Source organism: Atheta coriaria, unplaced genomic scaffold (assembly GCF_025399875.1).
Source record: "Atheta coriaria isolate IRGN ID8LTWV9N9 unplaced genomic scaffold, Caltech_Dcor_3.1 hic_scaffold_5_pilon, whole genome shotgun sequence".
Lineage (NCBI taxonomy): Eukaryota > Metazoa > Arthropoda > Insecta > Coleoptera > Staphylinidae > Dalotia > Dalotia coriaria.
In genome coordinates, this window is record NW_027045447.1 from 11,427,462 (window position 1) to 11,441,513 (window position 14,052).

The 14,052-nt window shown below is 34.4% G+C and overlaps 1 protein-coding gene and 1 long non-coding RNA gene across 3 annotated transcripts in view; one reads left to right on the forward strand and one right to left on the reverse strand.

The window, feature by feature from the left end:
* Positions 1-13,484, reverse strand: part of LOC135791853 (insulin-like growth factor-binding protein complex acid labile subunit) — a 40,455-nt gene extending 26,971 nt beyond the window's left edge. The window contains exon 1 of the mRNA XM_065302410.1: positions 13,270-13,484. The gene's annotated coding sequence lies outside the window, so the exon portion shown is untranslated. The remainder of the gene's footprint in view (positions 1-13,269) is intronic.
* LOC135792928 (uncharacterized) overlaps positions 1-14,052 on the forward strand; it is a 114,379-nt gene that overhangs the window by 87,373 nt on the left and 12,954 nt on the right. The window lies entirely within an intron of this gene.

Below are 14,052 nucleotides of genomic sequence, written 5' to 3' on the forward strand. Positions count from 1 at the left end.
AATCATTCCATTAACCTCATCTAGAAACCTTTCTTGCAACATATGCAACCAAACATACTCTTTAAGCATAAATAGCATACACGTAAAACCTCTCACACGATTTTCTCCTTGTGGGCTTAGTTACTCCTATCGTGATTTCAATATATTCACAGTCCGGGTCCTGATAATTAACGTCACCGAATTGCATGCTGATTTTTCGCCCAGAGCGCGCATTAAAACGTGCCTCGACAAAGAATTATTCACTTCTCTTAATAAACTCACCCCGCGTTCACCCTTCGGCATTTTCACCCGGTGTGGCGCAGTAAAGTTTATTACGTCTTAATTCTTCACTGAAGTTGAACTCCCCGTCGAAGTTTTATTCGAGTAGTACAGCGAGTCGAGGAATTACGCTCGATTCTCTCAAAGAAAATTATGATTTCGTTATGATAAGCCATAGCAAACAACTTATTTCGCTTGTTGTTGATCCCAAGCACTTTACAACATCACTTTAAACTCGAATATTATCGCTAATTAATTGCGCATGCATAAAATCAATAAAAAACTTTAAAAAAATTTATTTTAAGTTTTTAAGCACGTAGAAAGCATAAATTTAATTTTAAAGTTATTGAGTAACATGTCCATAACGGAAATGATTGTTTCGGGAAAGTTTCCGAGGGTTGCAGTTTGAGCCACTCGATTACGGCAATAAATACGCAAACTTCAATTAAACTCAAATCGGAAAACTTACGGGTGTTTCATAGCAATCGGGCAGCGATCTGCACACCAAACACTCACCCTCTCTCTACGTACATCGCGATTTAACCAAAACTGTGTTCGTGATGGTCATTTAAACGCGCGTAACTTTTACTTCGGTAATAAATATCCCTGTAATAAACTTTATTCGCACGCGAGTCGGTTTTTTAATTGCCGTACTATTGATAAATAATTTACTAACAAAAGGAGGTCGGAAATGTTTTCAGAAGCGTTAAAATTAATCTGGAATTATAAATAAACACAAATTCATTCATTTACAGAAATATATAGATTACAAAACATTTACAAAATACACAGTGTAGTTGATAATTGTTTGTTATGTTAAATTTTCGTATGTTTTCATTATGTGTTATTTTATGATGTGGCATGTTATTTTAGGTTAGAATTCTAGGTTATGTAGTCTCATTTTGTTTAATATTGTATGTAGATACAAATTATTATTGCACGTGAGAATTGCAACACAGAAAAACGTTAAAAATCATTATTATTATTTTTATCTTGTTTATGTACTTGGCACAAGGGGATTAGATTAAGTTTGGTCGTAATTGTGTGAGTATAGAAGTGGATCACGATATCACATTGCACGCGATGTGCTTTGAATATACCTTTGGTAAAAAAGTGAACAATTGCCAAAAATACAAAAAAATTACACAAAAAATTCATAAATTTAATAACAAATATTTGTTTATAAATTTTTAGTGTATTTCTATTTCTAAAATCGTAAAATTTGAGAAGATATTGCTGGAAATCAGTAATTTCGCATCTGTGCACGCAAATTCTCATACACTCATCTTCTTTATTCCATTTCGAAGAATGGCAGCAATAAACCCACCCCTTTCGCATCATCCTTCAGACCTTCAACCCGTATTCCTCGCTTCCTGCTTTTCTTGTGGATTGCGGCGATGGGAATGAAAAATGAAAGAGATTATTACACAATTCAATGAAATTAATTCGACGGATTATGAAATGTTCCACTACACTCGGCTGGCGCACGCCAGCATAATTAAACTACGAATCATTCTTGTTTTATTATCTAATGAGGTCTATCATTAATTTCTAGATAATCTCAGCGACCAGGCTAATTGTAGCCAAACCACCAGAATTGTCCGTTTGAAGGCGAAGTATTCATTAGGGTTTTATTGCGATTGTAATTGTTGCAATCACCAGTGGAAGAAAAGAAAAATTTTGTTACTCGTAAGTGATTTAACACTATCATTATCAGATGGTTACATTTATATACAAATATTTTACAAATTTTTAAATTTTTTTTTTTTAAATTTTAATTTTCAGTTGAAGAAAACGTAAATTTTGATTTTAAGCTTTTATTATATTAAAAATGGATTTAAAAGTACTGAAATCACGCAAAATAAACGTTTTTTAACTAAAAATAAAAATTAATAATAAACATAAATAGATTATGCGCTGATCCAACGTTTGTCACTTGAATTTTTTTTATTAAGAAAAAAACCAATGGCCATAAACGAACGAGCGGAGAATAGTGACGGTATAAAAGCTCACATTAAACATACGATCGTAAATAAACTTTCATAAAGTGGACCATAAAGTTTCAAATTCCGTTTTTGGCTAAACTTTTAATCTAACGCATTATTATCATTTTAAAAATGCTATATATCTTGATTTTTCAATGACTCAGATGCCAAATGTTATCTTAAACTAAATTTTTACAAAAATGTTCAAACAGATACAAGTCTAAGTATAAAATATGTATCAGTCTGGTTGAAAACTTGCTCCGTGTTTATTTCAACCCCTCTAACCACCTTGCAGCACACACATATCATTCGTATGATACGCATCGCAAAAATAGACCTTGCTACTCTTTTAGACGTACGAGTACTCGTACAAGGCATGTATTCTTGATGACTAGCCTGTGTAGGAGGTGTAGGTGAAGTTGGAGTTCGAGTTAGAACGCAAAGGAGATGAAATGGAAGAAACGATGAAAGCCCGAGACGGAATTAGGAGGAGCGGAATGCGGATGCGGTGGTGCCGCTTGGGAGCCAAATGCAAAACACTGCTGGATGTGGATGCGGATGTGGGCCACGTACTACCATCGTGGCTTAGCGTGGGCGGGCGTTCAAAGCATTTCGTTTTACTCCTGACACAGTCAGCATATAGCATGATGCTGTAAATAAAAATAAACATTTTCGAAAAGAAAAATTATTTTATTTTCGAAAATTTAATTAAATTTGACTTAATTTTATTTTAATAAATTTAACTGGATGTATTTTTAGAAAATAAACATTTTTTGAGAGGTGGTTTCATGCTGCTGGTGTGCAAATGGAGTGCAGAGTGGTTTTGGATGGAATTCAACACTTCTGGAGTCATGTAAGTGTAAGTACATTCTAGGATGAAATGATCCTAGTAACTACGTAACGATGAACTGGGATCCGGACAAGACTGCATGTGCATGAAGGCAAAAAGTGTGCAAAGAGAAGCTGCATGTATCTATATACATATTTAAGGTGATCATCACACGAGAAAATGGCGCAGAGCGTGGACGAACGCCAATGGGTAATAACAGTGTTTAAGGGTGCTGGGCAATGGGATAAGGGCAGAAAATAGGAGACAAGGTAAAAATATACAAATTTCAAAGATAAAATACTAAAAATGTCAAAATATTCAAAAATTATTAAATAAAAAATAAAAAAAACTGGAAATAGTTTTCAAACAAATCGGGATTGATTTTACTTTACTTTTACATCAATTGAATATCTCCTACTACGTTCTCCAAATGACAACAATCCGAAAATTACAAATTTCCGACCGTATCATATTCAACTATAAATTCGGAACGTTTCCGATTGCATTTATCCCTCCAGTGCTTCAGGAAACAGCAACAAATCCAACTTTTCAGCTTGCTGTTGAAGTCGAAACTCATAATCGCTATCAGGTGAATTTCACTTGATACAAAATAAATGCACAGTTGCATTCTTAGGACTACTACCTAGAAACACTCGACTTTACCTTAGAGTGAGTGAATGAAAATGTACTCGTAGCAAGGATGTGCGCATAAAGGAACCATTTCGACACGCGCTCTAATGTCTGAATATAGTATTTGCTTATGCGCGTTTCGCGCCGTCCGAAAAGCTGCGCCGGCAACGAAACATTTACATAATTAAAGCGTTTTATTCGCCGGCTAAGCATTTCTTTGTTTCCGTATTCACTTCGCAACGATCGTACGGGCGAAATGGCATTAAATTACGAATTTCGTTAGGTTCCCTACTCGAAATATATATTATGTATTGTAATGTGTGTAAATACACAGAAAAAAATACAAATTTTGCTAAAGTTGATATATTTACTAACAAAATAATTATTTCAACATTTTTAACCATAATATTTAGACTTATAAAATAACTAGCTTTAACCCGCGGCTTCGCTCGCGAATATCTAAAATAATGAAGTTGCTTCCGTACGCGTCTGTAGTCACAGAAGAAGTAACAATGAAGTAGAATGGCGGGAAGTTTAAAATGGCTGAAAGTATAGTCCATGGAAGTATAGTGTACAGTCTCCATAGTGTAGTCAATTGGATTTGATGTTGACGTAGCTGTCGGTAATACAGTGTGATAATACAGTGTGATGGTACTATAGTACTTAGGTTTGAGCTTCATTGCTGGAATGCTAGATGGCGTTAAAGTAGTCAAATAGCCAGATGCAGAGGTATTATTGGCTAAACAATTTCTTTATTTTATTTTTAAAATAATTTTTTTTATTAAATAAAAAGTAGCCTATAACCATTCGGGGACCACTAAGAATATGTGTACAAATTTTCATGATGATCGGTTAAGTAGTTTTTGCGTGAAAGTGTAACAAACATCAGGACTTTCGCATTTATAATATTAATAGGGATTATTTTTAATAAAAACAAATTTTTCTTTGCCACTGGTAAAAAAATGACATAAATTAATACAAAACGGATATTACGCAATTAATCAATCACTTTCCTTAATTTTTTATTAATTCCTTATCATTTTCTTGATGATGGTCAGGGTCGTAAGTTGTAACCTTCAAAAAAGCAAATCACGTTTCCTAATTGCCGTGCGGAAGCACCAAATGTATTCATACGGCGCGTGTTTATAAATAATTCAACACTCGGGGAATTTCGAATATCAATGTTGAAATTGAACTAAGATTCCATGTGTGTGTGTATGGCATGAATGCGGATAATATTTGTACGTCAGTAGGAGTACGCGCTGGTCGTGATATTAGATTATTGCTGACATCGCGAACGAGGCGCCGCATTCGGTAGCGACTCACACATTGAGCATTTAACAGGTGTATGTGCACGAATATGTTTGTACCGGCGCGCCGGATGTGTTTGTTGATGTTGAGAGTGGGCGACTAGTGGCATTTTTCAGAAAAAGCGCGAAGCGGATCGGAAGAAGGGTAATTTCAATTTCGGCGCCGAAAAACTTTTACAAGATTTATGATTCCGAAAAATTATATTTGCGAGCTGGAAGACGAATTGCGCGCGGGGCTAATTTATTAAATTTTCAAAACGTCACTCTAGCTCCTGCAAATACATTTTATTTCGTAAATTGGAAAACAATGCGAGAGAATTCAGTTTTTTTTTAATAAAAAAAAAATAAAAACTTAATTAAAAACATAGTTAAATAAAGAATTAAAGAGATTGTATCAGGGAAAAAAACTTTAGTGCTTGGTCAATGATTGTACCAAGTACAAAACACCAAAAGTTCACGTGTCTTGAATAACAATCCCCAAATAAGCTGAATAAGCTGCTAGCTTACCGCAGTTTGTCCTTTTTCGTACGTGAATCCATTTCCAATTTTATTCTACTTCTTATTTTTGGCGTTTTACTCTTATCTTGTTGTTCTATTTTATATTTTGCGTTTTGTTAACTTTTCTAACCTTAAAATTGCAAAAAGATGTAAATATATATTGTTTGAAAGTTTTTAAGACAAAAACAAGTTTATACCACAGCAAAAAAAACAGAGGAGAAGAAAAGAGGAGAGAAAACATGACATTTTCTTCGCAATTTGTTTCTACCCACCGCATGCCTTTACGAGTATCTTTCAGGATGTCCCGGACGTAATATCAGAATATGTTCAGCGGCGGATAAAAGTTTAATCGGTTTTCGAAATGATTTCGTTCAATTTCTTAACGTCGACCAACGCCAACACATGTATACCAACATGCAATGCGTGTTGTCTTGTTTGCTTAGCAAGTAAAATAAAACTTGGCTTTTATCCACGCCTACAGTTTTCTTTGAAAGCTTGTTTGTTTTTTGTGGTAATCTCATTTTAATTTTCATGCACTCAATATAAAACATGGCATTTTACCTTTTTGTCATTTTAGAATTTTTTTTTTATTATTTCTTGATAATTTGACGAAATTAACACAAATTACAGTTTTGGCAACATTTCCACAGTGCTAGAAAATAGCTTATGGCGTCGAGAGTAGCAGAATAAAAGTTTAAAACTTAATTTTTAAAAAGAAGCAAAAATTAGTTCGTATTTTATCTCCCGGCGGGCGTTCAAGAAGTTCATTAAGAGCGACATCGCTCGCAGCGCACTCCTCCGCCGAAGTTAACACGACATGCTGTCTTTCCAACACCCACACCATGCGACACCCGCCTGCCCACCCGCTTGTAAATTGCGCCGAGTGCCCGACGACAGCCGTTGTCCTTAATTTAATCCTTCAATAGGTGCGCATGTGTTTTGTGCTCTTAACTAAGCTCTTCATTTACATCCTGCACACTCTCACGCTATACCATGCAATTTTTATTAAGCTTTGTTCTGAAAAATATATTTTTACATAATTTATTTATACACCTAAAATTATTTTAATAAATTTTTATGATGACAAGTGGTTGTTCATTGCGCATGCGCAAAAAATGCCAATTAAAATTTAATTACCTACATAAATGCTACGCTATGATAAATATTTACGAATATTCTTGTAACATTAACGCTGGCAATTTCACCCTCGTGAATTATTTGCTTGTCTATACGATGTGGCAAAACTCGGCAAGTGCAGTTTGCTCACCTCTGACCTAAAAATAGTAAACACTCCCTCACTCTCGACAAAAACCAGAGCGCACTCATAGTGCTACACATATTCCAAAGTATTCCGAGTATTCCCTGCTAACTACTCAGTACGCAGTCCATATTACCAGTATTACGTACTGTGGTTAAGTATACCATACGTATTAATTAGCACTCCTGCGTTTTCGAGCTAATTTTGCTGAAGAAGTTATGAAACTGTAGTCAAGTCGAAAGTCGCAGAATACAGAATACCAGTTGAATTAAAATAGAAGAGTAAAATAAGTAAAAAGTTTTATTTTTTAATTTTTAGTGTTTAAATAAAGAATTTTGTTATTGATAAAAAATGGATAAGTATTTTACATCTGCAATGCGTCTTTGGAGGTCATCCAATGATGAAATTCTTCGTAAGGTATCCGCTTACGTTGCGCTTAAAAGCATCGTGTCCCAAAACGTCGCGAAATTCAAAATGCAAATTGAAACGAAAACTTAACCTCGCTTACTTTTGCTCGGATCCACTTTGCATGAATTCAAATTTATGCAGAAAATACAAAAACAACCAACAACTGCATTATTACACTAGTAAATTTCAGATTATATTAATCACTAGCTGTTGCCCGCGACTTCGTTCCGGCAGTGTTTAATAAAAATGTAATTCGTTTTTACTTGTTCTAGACATACTCGTAGTAAGAGTCAATTCTATCAATAAGATTAGCAATTTTAATTTAAACAAATTAATTATATAAAGTTTTGTCAATAATGCACATCAGCGCGCCATCTCGAATTCAACTATTTAACTATAACTATGATTGAATCTCAATGTCAAATTTTATTCTATAGAAAAGAGCTGTTTTGAGGATTTTCCCGGCAATTATTCAAATTTTTCTCACCTTTTAAACCTTCCCTGGACCTCCACGAATAATTCAAGACCAAGATAAGATAAATCCGTTCAGCCGTTCTCGAGTTTTAGCGAGACTAACGAACAGCAATTCATTTTATATATATATAGATAATTATAATAAATTAATTACAACAAAATACACTATTTATTATTCAAATTTTATTAATTTTAAATTTTTATGAATTTTCTGTTGAATTTTTTAACATTAACAAAGCTGTCAAATTAAAAACAGAAAAAAAATTAAATTTTTCTGCACTATTTAAAGAATTATGATAAAAATACATAAAAATTTACTTGAATAATGTTTGTTTTATTATTGCTTAGCCATGTAAACACAAATTTTCTGTCTTTTTGCCTAAAATTTTTCCTAGACAAATTTCCCCAGTACTTAACTACTTAAACTTGGAAAATACTTACTCACATTCCGTAATAGCATCGTTTACGATTCGCCGACGTTGACTGGAAAAACTCGGCAACAATTCGCAACTCGTAACACTGCGCTCATTTGCAACCCTGTCAGCGCTGTCTCAACGTCTTTCAGCAGTCCAAACGAAATCATAGTAATTAAACGCTCGCCCGTCTAGGTCTAGAGTTCTAGACAATGCGAGACCAGCAGCCGTAACAATACGGAAAATTTACTGAATTCACCCAAACTTGGCGCAGCGAATATCAAAGATATACCGCTAAGTAAAAGACAATGATAAATTTATGAATAAAACTATTTTCGAGCGTTGCCAACTTTCACGCGGGAATTATTAACATTCATTGTATTATTTTCTTCAAACTCATTTTGTGTTATTCCTGCCTGCAATTGAATGCGAATTGTCAAGTAAATAAGCTTACGAAATAAATTATTAAAAATTGAATGGAGAGCATTGAATAACTGAATAAACTTAGAATCATATTTTCCTACAAAATTCACCGGCTGAAAGATTTGCCATTTGTGCACACACACCACATATAGATATCTAGCAATGTGTGTGTGGGTGGATGCACGCGAAGCCAAAGAGAAAACTTGCATAACCAAAACCATGAAATATTCATAACCTCAAACGTGCGCTCCTCGGGGCGCGGTGCTAGTGCCGACGAATCGCTCACGTGCGCATTCAGTACAAATAGATTTAAATTTTCATTGTGGCGTTTGTCGAGGCGTGCGCACACACCCACATAACCTCAACTCAACGCTAGCCGCTAGGTAAGAACGCATCGGTGCATCCGACCGCGGTGAATATGATGCGATGCATTGTGCTCGCGCGTCGAGCCATCGAATCCGACGGCCAAAGTGTTCAATAATTAATAACTTGACATGTTTGCAGATTTAGCAGGTATGGATTTGCATACGCGAGTACACTGCAGGTCATACAGGATGTTGAATAATTACTAGTCAACTGACAATCAAAACTCGAGTTGAAATGAAGTTTAAAGTATAGATTATTTAGGAATGCCTAAATAAATACTTAGTGTATGATAATTTGGCGATATTAAATTTATTTAAGCTGCGAGCGTATTAATATCACGCACGATTACATCCTGGTCGCAGCTGTTTATATCCGGTTAGTTTTGTAATATTTGAACGGAACGTTTTGTGAAAGCTGCGCGTGGCTTTGAATCGAAATTTCAATTTAAACTGGAATTAATTCTATGTTTTCAATGGTGGCCGCCACGAAATTATCATGAAATATTCGCCAATTTATATTTCTGTTCATTACCAATTCATAGATTTTTTTTTATTATTGCAAAAAGGGTTTGGCGTTTGCTAATCAATATTATAATACCTTCAGGCAAAGAAATAGAAAAAAAATTGCAAAACCAAAACTAAAAAATCCCTACTAATATTATAAATGCAAAAGTCCTGATGTTTGTTACACTTTCACGCAAAAACTACCTAACCGATCATCATGAAAATTTGTACACATATTCTTAGTGGTCCTCGAATGGTTATAGGCTACTTTTTATTTAATAAAAAAAATTATTTTTTAAATAAAATAAAGAAATTGTTTAGCCAATAATACCTCTGCATCTGGCTATTTGACTACTTTAACGCCATCCAGCATTCCAGCAATGAAGCTCAAACCTAAGTACTATAGTACCATCACACTGTATTATCACACAGTATTACCGACAGCTACGTCAACATCAAATCCAATTGACTACACTATGGAGACTGTACACTATACTTCCATAGACTATACTTTCAGCCATTTTAAACTTCCCGCCATTCTACTTCATTGTTACTTCTTCTGTGACTACAGACGCGTACGGAAGCAACTTCATTATTTTAGATATTCGCGAGCGAAGCCAAGGGTAAACTAGTTAAAAATAAAGTTTTACAAAGAAAAAAATCATTATTCTGCATAATTTTGTTTTTTTTTTCCTTAAAAAAAAAGTACTTTTTTTCTGCTTATAAACGTCTAAAAACTGTTAATTTAACACCAATGTACACAGAATAGCAAACAATCATTTTTCCCACACAAAAAAAATAAAACTGTTTGATTTGGCAAATTGGCAATATCGCATCATGTATAATTTAACCATTCATAGCTGTATGATCGACAAACTCAACCTTTTAATTAGAATTCAATATCTATCATCTGCCAAATCACTCTCGTCGAAATATTAACACATCCAAAATTTATTTATGAATTTTCCACCTCAAAAAAATATTATTTAACATAAAGGGTTAAACAACCTTTGCTTTCACCCCATTTTGACAGGTGTAAACCAGGTGGAAACCTAATCCATGCAAAGACTCACAAGGTGTCACTCAAATTCCCATGGAGTAGTTGTAGTCAAGATGACGGAAACGCACACATCCCCCGCACGCGCAAATAAATATGCTAATGAGGTGACTACTCGAGATACATATGTAATGCCAGCGTCACCATGTCAAGCCCCTCAAGATGCAAAACTAGAAACTCTAGAAACCCCTCGAAGCGAGCGTTTGTCGAGTCGTATTATGTCGCGACGCGTCAAGCAAGTGGTAAATTCTAATCCAATGTCTTCGACGCATTGGGTTGCCTACACGCCAGGCGAGTGAATGACTTAACCTCAATAGTAACACAAAAAATGGGCACATACATCCTTGGTTTGACGGTTTTTGGCTCTTGGCAGATGTGTGTTTGTCACCTACTTGAAAATCACGACGATATCGCAATTTGGTGCGTTACTTGACGTTCACTCGCAGAAGGCACTCACTTGTGTAGTTATTTCGCATGCGACGTAATTTAATGCATGTTGCGTCGCTAATGAGCAGAACTCCGCGCTTTCAATTGCAAAGCTGTTGTTGACAAGCTTAGGTGAGCTTCAAATTTTACAAGAAGCGCAAAATCATGCATTTGCACACAAATAAAACAATTTTTCATAAAAAAATTAAATTTTAAAATTTTGAATGAATTTGTTAAAAATTTGAAATTTTTTTAAATCCACTGGTTAATTTAACAACCCCTAGATAAAAATCTCTTCTTTATTTGCTTCCATTCGCAGATTTAGATGTATGCCCAGCGCGTTAGAAGATATAGCCAATTCAAATAGATACATTATCCCTTATGGCTTTCTTTTCCATCCCTTTTACCACTCCTATATATTTCCTACCTTTTTTTTCTTCCTTTCGTATTTTTACGTCTTTCTACAAGTTTCCTCCGGTCTTAACTCGCTCATCACGCCGACTGCACGCTTTGCATTCGTACGCGGTAGCTATCCGCCTACCCCGCGCCCGCTGTGAAAGTTATTTGAATAATTTTCATTTTATACGGCGCATAACACGGATTTCACGAAATGATATCATCGTGCTATCTTTTACCAGCATTAGAGAAACGAGTAGAAGAGAGCCGCTGATGTTCTTCTTGTGCATTGCCTCGCGGACCTCGCGCAGTGTTTGTCTGCGTTTGCAAAGCGCAAACTTTTCCCTGTTAGCAAAGACGGACGTGCAAAGTCTACCCGCAAAGACTTAGCATATGAATAGAAAATAAGATCAGGGCAAATATAATATAATACAATATTATCATTTAGTAATTGTTTTGTTATGAGTTTGCGTATAGAAACTTTCATTTTGTTTGCGGTGAAGTTTTCTATTTGTTTTTGAGGAGAAAAGAAAGTTATTTTGGTTATAATTCGGTTAAAAGTTGAGGGAAACACAAAAATTGTAGTTTTTGATTTTAAATTATCCACAATGAATTTTTGTGTTAATTTAGACCAATTATTCCGATAATAACGGAATTATACTATATATCTGCAGATAAGTGTCGATTTAATTTATATTTCTGTTCATTACTAATTAATAGATTTTTTATATAATTGCTGTATACATGCTAATCAATGTTATAATACCTTTAGACAAAGAAATAAAAGAAAAATTGCAGAAACCAAAACTAAAAAATAAAAATAAAGTTTTTCAAACAAAAAGAACATTTTTCTGCATAATTTTGTTTTTTTCCTTAAAAAATTACTTTTTTGAGCTTATAAACATCTAAAAACCGTTAATTTAATACCCATGTGCACAGAAGTTTTACGAGGAAGTTTTCTATTTGTTTTTGAGGAGAAAAGAAAGTTATTTTGGTTATAATTCGATTAAAAGCTGAGGAAAACACAAAAATTGTAATTTTTGATTTTAAATTATCCGCAATGAGTTTTTGTTTTAATCTAGACCAATTATTCCGATTATAACAGAATTATAATAAATATCTGCAGATAAATATCGATTTAAACAAGTTATTAATATCACATTTTTAATTAATAGTGTTTTAAACCAATGAAAAACCTAAATAAACAGTTTTTGAACGAAATAAACACATTTACGCTTTATCGTTAAACTTTATATTTCGCAATACCTTATTTCATTTTATTCTAGATTAATTGAGATATCATGCGCTGAGAATGCATAAACTTTCATTGCTTTTGTTCGAGCGAGAACAGCGCAGTTGTTTATTTTATTCGTTATTTGCGAGTAAACGTCGACGGGCTGTGATGAAACTGAAAATTATGAGTTATGTTCATTTTCACAAGCCAGCACGAACATTAATGCACCAAGTTCATTTGTGCTAAAGTTACGACCGAGTTACGGCATAGTCCCACGTAGTTTTCGTGTCCTTAAAAGTTTTTTTTTATTATTCTTGTGTACGATAATTAGTTTCGTCGGTAGAAAAACTTTCAAGCCGGAATAAAATTATATTTCACATTCTGCTTATCAATCTCCGGGGGTTTTTCCAGGAAATTTTAATTGAAACAACTGTATTTGAAAAATACAAGTATTCCTGAAGTCTGCGAATTTCGATAAAATCAAATTTTCATTGCATATTAATAAAGTTACGCATTAACTTCGCTGTGTTTACGTGAACTATTCCGATGATTTGTTATTGTATTCATTCACATTGTTTTTATCGATAAAATATTCATATAAAGTTTAATTTAGCGCAAAACAAATTATGTATTGCATAAATCAAGCAATATTTTAATAAAACTAAATATTTTGCGCAATAACAATATTTGTATTTTGGATGTGGGAATTTTAATTAATTTTATGCGCAAAAATAAATTCGGAATCTAGTTGGAACCGGAATTAGTAATAATACGAGTCTTATTCATCCTAATTCCACTTACCATGGACACATTTGTGTTGGCGTTAGCGTGGAAGGAGATGAATGAAGACGGCGAGACTGTGGGAACGTGGAAAACGTTCCAGGCGCACTCACATTATATTCTCTCTGTGTTTGCCGTTTGGTGCGATAATGGTGTACGCCACGCGCAATTTCAAATTTCCAGCGAACTGCGAATTGCGAAAGCGCGGAAAGCGCGACGCGCACAAGCACTTATCCTGAACGCCGAACGTGCACTGGCAGCCGAGGGAAGTTGCCGGCCACCGCCACCGGGAAAACTTTCAAAGCGGGAAAACGCGCGCAAACTCGCCGCGTTGCGCGTGTAACCTGGTTTTCCATTTACTTTACCTACCCCAACAAAAGTCGCGCTTGGTGGATTGGGCTGATAGCGTCAAGCCGCGTATTGTCCTATATTGTTGAGGGAAATTGTGTGGAGTAATCACAATTAATTCACACTTCTACCCGCGATAAACAAATTTACTTTAATAAAGCCATTGCGTGCTTTGTTATATTTGAAAATTACAACACTGCTAAACAGCTGTAGAAATGACAGGTTTGAAAATTAGACTTTGAATATAATTTATAATTAAATTAATTAACAATATATAAAGAATATTTACTAATTCAGAAGAAACATCGTGAATTATTAACTAAAACCATATTATTTTTATTGAAATTATTGAAATCGGGAGTTTGTGATAGGCAACCCAATATACTAAAAATATTTACCTTTCTAATAAATATTTGATATTCAAGACTCTACTTATATTTTAATTTAAAATAAATA